We start from the raw sequence: 8139 nt of genomic DNA, 5'->3' as shown, positions 1-8139 counted from the left end.
GCCACGCGAATATAGCCTCTGAAAGGGGAATCCTAATCACTGCCTTCTCGTGGCATCACTGTTGTTTACGAAATTGAGAGGAAGAAAAGCGAATGTCCGGTGCTTTAACCGGGTCGGAGGACACGGAGGGTCCACCTAGGGGAGTTGGAAAACCCTGATTTCAAACCAATTGTGCACATGGGCTCCAGTATCCTGAGGGAACAAATGGCGTATGAATCAATCGTTGGTCACCAGCTACCATGGGACTGCATTTCCTCATGATGCTCTACTGCCTTGTGGATCAGATCTTTAGGTCAAAGGCTCGGCGTATGGCCCTCTAAGAAAACCACCTGTTTCAGTTTGGGCACCTGTGTAGTATCACAGTCCTCCTACAAATCAAATGAGATTTATGCGGCGCATATATATTTGGTGCCCCTGTTGTACCAATATTTATGTGTTTAAATAAATAAATAAATATTTTGATTTAGAACAGAACATATATAAGTGAACAATATTGTTTTCGATTAGATCCACATCGGGCTTTACTGTAATATACAATAATATTTATATACATAAACGAAATTATTAAAGTAATCAAGCCACTTTATGCTGAGATTGAATTATTATTATTATAAATGGCTTTATTCAATATTATAATCTGGTACAATATAGAATTCTCAGCACGAGTTATTTCAACAAGTTTATTACCAAAAAAACAAACAAACAAAAAACAAAAGCAAAAACCAAAAAACAGAAAAGGAATAAAAAAAAGGTTTAAGAAAATCTGAGTTTATACAAATTATCGAATTTGAAACATGCTTAAGAAGACAGGTTATTTACTAGGTCAACTCTAACAGTCTGTTCGTCACAATGTAAATTTGCTAGGTAAGGTATTACAGAACTTTTATAGATTTGCTTGCTTGTATGGATTTTAATGTATTTACGTCCCGTTCTATCAGAAGATATACAAGGAGAAAGATATGAATGAAGCGGATGGTTAGTATCTGATAAGATAACACCTGCCAAGAGTGTTATCCTTATGGCATCTGATCTTGTCTTTTATGCATAGCAGAATCTATAGAAATTCGAGCTAACAATCTAAGTCTTTGTGTTCATAAGAAATTTGTAACACCCTTGACCTTAATCAATAATTTTATTTATTATTATTATTTTCCATACTCCTTCTTCGTCTATTTTACTTTACCCCCTCTCACCGTTTTCTCTCCAATATATGTTTCACAGTCCAATTATCTGAACATTTCTTATTACGTAATCTTATAATTTTTATGAATGTTACTTCAGTGTCTATATTGTTCTAATCATTGACCTATTTTCCTATTATGTAACATTGATTTGAGCCTTTATTATTCTTATCGCAACCCATACACCTGTCATCACACTACCAATTTGTACTTTTCATTTATTATTTTTACTTATGTAATCTATTTCACTGTTATCATTGACTCATAAACTGCCTTGATTGGTTTGATAATTTTGTAATTGTATATAAATATTATTGTATATTAGAGTAAAGGCTAATAAGGATGTAATCGAAAACAATATTGTTCCTTTATATATGTCGGTTTCATTTGTTAGCAGAGAATTTAATGTTTGGTTGAAGATTTTCTATCCTTCTCTTAATTAATATTCATTCACAATCAAATTACCTGTTCTATTATTAAAAATAACCCTGAATGATAGTTGGTAAGTATATCCAACACCATTACATTTAAGATATATTTTTATTTTCATAATTGAAATCATGAGTCAATTGAAGTTAGACTGGTAGATCCTGTGTTCGAAACTCTCGAGGCGAGATCAAGGATGAGTACTGCTGAGGAGTCCTACAACGGGACGAAATGGCCAACCAGTGCTTCCAGGTTTTCCATGGTAGTCTAGCTTTAATTGACTCATGATTTCAACTTTGAAAATACTGAAATCTCCACAAAACCCCATCTGATATATTTTTATTGCTTAATGAAATGTAATTGAAAATTCTATGAATCGAAAGAAAGATGGATAGATTTCTAGTCAACTATTTAGTATTTCGATTGTTGAATCTTTCAACCATTAAGCAACCCTACTGCTTCAAACTGAAATATTAGTAACGTGAAAATATATTTGTACATGGTAGCCATTTCAATTTACCTGCTGAAACGATTGTTATTATTGTTAATATAAAAACATAAACAATATCACAGTGTACTTGTACTTACGAATGCATTCAAAAGCCTCCAATCAAAGATAATTTGACTGTTGGTAAAAAATGAAAAGCAACTTTAGAAATGTTCAAGATTTGTATTTCAAAGTGATAGCTGCTTTTGAACATTTATTCAGGGCTCGCTTATACATATATCTATGTAAAGAAGCTTTCAATAATGCTCTTAAAAGTTTCAGAACTCCATTTTCATACAACTAGCTAACCGTTTACTAATATTGGTTGTTAACCAATATTTTATGAATACACGTACATTGTGATAATTGTTTAACTTTTATATTATTTATTTCCAAAGTTTTAAAATTACTAATTCATTGTAAGCAAAGATGGATAGTGGCTAGCAGTGGAATCCAGGACGCGTGTTTCGTCCTATTTGGGACCCGTCAGCTGGATGTAAATGCATCTCAGAGTTGATGTTCACTCTGGGACTACTTATCGTTCAAACTTCTGTAAAATTAATGAACAGTTAACAAATTTTAGTATACCAGTGTATAGGGCGTTCTAAGTGATAGTGCTCACTAAATGTAACTCAAATATTATTTAAGGTGATACTTCATACAGTATAACCATTTACTATTTTATCTATTTCACAAGTAATATTGTGGTGTGGGCTACTCATACCGACATAAATAGTATATATCATGAGTAAGGAATAGAATATCTGACAGCAGAAGATTGAGAAGATCAAGAAGAGAAGAACAGAAATAAAAAGCAATTGGTATGGAAATCCAGGAACAATGAAGCCTGACACAATTAAAGAATATTTTGCAAATAGAGTATCAGAGTATGGTTTTTGTATTTTATCAAACAACGTTGTAATTTGTGCTAAATACCTAATTGGTTGTCCTCACCTGTGTTCTCATTCACTACAATATTACTTATAAAATATCAGTAAACCTTAATGTTTATTGAAATATCTTTACAGCTTAACAATAACAAGACAAAAAATTCATCTTGTGAATATATGACTTATTTAATTTATGAGTAGTAATATATCTTTCTGACACATTTGCTTTGTATTATAGATTAACATAAACTAAATTTAAGCTTCAAAACCCCTATATATATATATGTAATCATTAACATAATGTTGACATCATCGTTTATTTCATTGTATTCCACTATTTAAACGTCATATTATAATGAACTAAAGTCATTTCCTATCCCTTTATGAAAATGTATGTAAGACAGAATTTATGAATTTAAAATTAAAAAAAAACATCATCATTACATGACATAGTATTAGTCTAATGACAATAATTTTATTATTTTTTAGGGCGCCAACATTGTCTTCCTTTCAAATATGTAGCCCATCCCAGTTACCATGATCTATCTCCACGGTAGATCAATTTTATTACAGTGTTATTTTGGTTTATAATAAATATTCCTTCTTTTCATATTTATACATGTCCGTTTACCTTTTCATAATGAATGAATTCAAGAATGTGTATGGATATTTTTTTCTTTTTTTACTTTCTTAAACATTCCCTCTCCCCCCCTCTTCTTCCTCCTCCTTCACATTGTACACATTCCGAATACATAATAACAATCTAGAAATTATTACAGAGCAGAAGAAAAGTGTGAAAGTTCGGATAAATTCTCTTATGGCGCCAAAATTCATGTAAATTTTCAATAATTAAAAGTTTTCTTTTAATTTTTATTTCTAAGATGAATATGTATTTTATATATTGGGAATATACAGTCATACCTAACAATCTAGTTGTCAACAGCTGTGGACAAAGAAAACCCGCATAAACTAATAATAATATTTTTAAAAAAGAATAAAACAATTAACAAGTAATAAGACCCATGTAGATATGCATAAAACTTGATTGAAATGATTAGTATTGAATAAAACCGGGTCTGTCATGAGATACTAACTTACTGAAGGCAATGCTGGAAAGTTGATCAATTTCAAGGATTGGTTGAAGTTAGACATTAACAACATTGGATGTCGGCTCAGTCGTCTAGGGGTTAAGCATTCGAATCTCTGAAGGCGGAATTGTGGATGGGCACTATTGAGTAGTCCCACAATAGGACTAAACGGTCGTCCAGTGCTTACAGGTTTTCCATGGTCATCTAACTTTAATTGACTCATGAAATTAACTATATAGAATTACTAAAATGTCCAAAAAATCTTTCCGAGAATAAAAATCTGTTTTATTGAAATAAATAATATATTTCATTGGAAATGAAGAGGGTAATACATAAACAGTAATTATTCTAAACTTTCTCAAATATACTACTCAAATATTTTTTGTAAGTAATATTATGTCTGTATGAATATTAAAATTTATTATTCCGTTATTTATTTATGTAATCCATTATCGTATAATTTTCATGCTGAATGATCTGGAAATTCGCTGCAATCCAGTTAGATAGGGAAATATACTTATAACAGGTAAAACTGAAATTAAATATCGGCTGGTTTCTTCAAAATAGTGACATTATCACTAAACATATAACATATTTTTTTATGATAACGAAACGAACCGCTAGTGATTGATGGAAATAAGATACAGTCAATGGCTAACACTGTGAATTATAATACTGTCTTATCAAAAAATTAAGAAAGTAATTCAAGATGCCCAGGACAGAGTTGGATGGAGAGTGATGGTGAGCGGCCTATGCTCCTCCACGAGGGGTAACAGGCATAAGTAAGTAAGTAGGTAATTCAAGGTAATACGACAATCCTAAAGAGATAAATAATATAATTAAAATAGCCCATTGTGTCATTGAATAAAAATAAAGAGAATTGGGAGAAGAAGATTTTGTTGTCTACGAAATCATTTACTTAAGCTGTTATAGTTATATGAAAAATATATATCAATAAAAGAATAGAAAAGATTACATCATAAATTGATTCAAGACTCATCATCAAATGAGGTTACGCAATAATCAAGGGGTAAGAAAGGAACATAAGGATGAAAATAATCTACAGGTCAGATAATTGTTCAAATGTGTCAAATGTTGATCAAATAACAATGAATTTTCACAGCTAGCTAATTGAACAAGTAATTACAGTGGAAAATCTTTATTTATTTGTATTCGTGGGTTTGAATCTCGCAAGGCGGGATCGTGGATGTGCACTGCTTAGGAGTCCCACAATAGGACAAAACGGCCGTCAAACAGTGCCTCCAGGTTTTCCACGGTGGTCTAGCTTCAATTGACTCATGATCTTAACTATATAAATGTTAAACCTTTTTCTTAGGTCCATCACCTCTAAAGTATGTAAAAGATAATGCTCTTATTCATAAAATGAATTAAATAATGAACCTACTATCATATGGATATATTTCTGATTATTACTTTGAATCAGTTTGTTCAAATAACAAATGAATTATCCCACAACCGATCTAGTCTATTTGCAATGTAATAACTAAATAAGTTAACTTATCCCTAATGTTGTATCTAACAAAATTCACCTTTAGGTTTTATCAATAATAGAGAATTTAGAAAATCCTGCTACGTTGTTATAATCAACGATAAATTAAACGAAATAGATTTTAGAATTCTTTGTTGTTTTTGAACTGAGTAATGATGATAGACTCTATCCAGTACCAGTATTTAATGCTTCTCCAAAAACGACTAATCTGTTATGTTATGTTAAGCCCAGATATCTTATTCTAGGTTCTAGATAGACCATTCTATTCATTCTTTTTGAGTTACGTTTTGACCTTTATAATTATTCTCTTATTATCACCTTGACTGTTTTTAGGTGAAAGCGTATTTTTATCTGGCTATAAGTATTGATTGACGCTTGGTTAAATCGAATTGCTTCACATACCTTCTCTACTGCGCGACATTTCTCTTCGCTCCCTTCTCTTTGCTTCTCCAATCTTCTTCGCTCTTTCTTCTTTGCTTCATCTCCCTGTTTACCTGTTTAAATCGATGAGTGTATCAAATATACATATTCAACATCTATTTGACTTATTTTAATTCCATTATACACTAATGCGACTTAAGTGGATATTATATACGATGATAGCCAACATATGTATTTCAATAACAATCATTCATACGATCGACCTGGAGTCAAATATGGGGCGACTAAAAATCTAAAGGCATTGATCAAGTCAAGATTATTTTTTCCAAAGTGTATTAATGATTTATACGTAGGTTATTATATGTAGAACAACTGGTCAGTAAAAAGGAGAAATAAATGGCTTTTATCTCTCATCAAAAGATCAATAAACCAACAGGAGCTGTGACTAAGTTAACGGCTTTTGGACACAAGAATATAGCATTTTGTGTATAATGAAATACTACTGAAAGTAACCGTTTAGCTAAACATGAGTAACTAAGAATACGTGAGAATCATTTCTTCATTCTGAGGATGTAAGACTAAACTAAAATGATTTGTAGAGGATACTTCAAATTAAAAAATACATACCATCAACCTCAGTCAATTTGAAAACCAACCCCATATGTCTAGGGAATTCTTTTTAAAAAGAGAAAAATATTTTAGGTATCATTTCCCAAATTAAATGTTTAGTTAGACTGGTTTTATATATTCATGTACGTATGTATCTTTTTAGAAAAATTCCATTAATTTGTTTAGTTATTCTATGAAACTGAAAGACTGTCAGTGGAAATTGAAGATCTCTGAACGAATTTCAGATTCTACACTTACATTTTTAGGAGTATGACTGGATTAGGAATGTGCAAAAAAATAAGAAGCATCATTACAATTATGACTTACTTTCTCTTACTTAGCGTGATTACGTTGATACTTTGCAGTTGAATTTTGACTTTCTTTTTCATTAGGGTTCATTTCATCAAGAAGACTGTTATCGGAAAACATCGATTTTTATTTAAAATATCCTCATTCAGACTGTTACGTAATATTTGAAGTTTTAAACCTTAAAGGCCTGAATTTTTCTACTAACGTGAATTAAGTTTAACAGGTACAAGACCATTAAAGACTCAAATAGTATTTAATCACGTTGATTCTGCCTATCGTGGTCAGGAATTTCTGATAACCCTGATTAGTTCATTGAGGATGTTATAAACTTCAATTCCAAACAAAATAAACTTTCTGAATTTTCTTAACAACAGAGATATTTTAGTTGATTGTTAGTGGAAGAACACACATGAAATACCTGACGGTCGACAGTTTTGTGTTCGATATGAGGATTAGAAAAACACATCGTTCTGTAAGTGTAATTGCATATTTCATTATCCAAGAGATATAACTACATGACTTCCAATATAAGTTCACAAGCTCGAAATCCTTATAGTTTCGTGGCTCTGAAAACAGTCAACAGGAAAGCCTCAACCTAGGTTTTATGCTACTTGGAACTGATGTTCTCTGTATGATTCAAACCACTACCAAACAAGTTCACAATCTAAGACATTGGGCAATGAGTTGCCTCCTGTAAGACGAATTTTACAATTCTTCACTGTGGAAATAGATAACATGCTACTCGTTCATGCTCACTAGCTAATCAGTTGTAAACTCAGATAATTTTTTCTATCACAATAGGACATCTAAACCTCTTATCAGTCATTTGTTCTACAATCAATGCGATGATAACACATTTGAATTCCATTCATGCTCACCGTTTGGATCAACTAGTGATAAAAAAGTTTTTATAATTCTATTTCCAATTACTAAACACCTTTTATTCGTATATTTACTTACACATTTCATTGAAAAAGCTTGGACCAGATTGTCAGGCGAAACGTTGGATTTACTTCAAATACATTCGCTGAGATTTTTTTCATAAGTATATTCTTCCTATTTAATGTCTTACATCAACTCGGCGCCCAAATACTGTGAAACCATTAGCTCTAACTTAGACGAAAGTTCTTATACAGATTTATAACTGTTACGAAAAATGCTTTTCTGTATCTTCATAGATTCATTCACGTGGTAATTACCTTAGGTTAACTGTTCATTTTAATTAAATACTAAACGTACATTAGAACAATAATAACAT

The sequence above is a fragment of the Schistosoma mansoni genome, chromosome 6 (genome assembly GCF_000237925.1).
Source record: "Schistosoma mansoni strain Puerto Rico chromosome 6, complete genome".
In the NCBI taxonomy this organism is placed as follows: domain Eukaryota; kingdom Metazoa; phylum Platyhelminthes; class Trematoda; order Strigeidida; family Schistosomatidae; genus Schistosoma; species Schistosoma mansoni.
Note: the sequence above shows the minus strand (reverse complement) of the source record.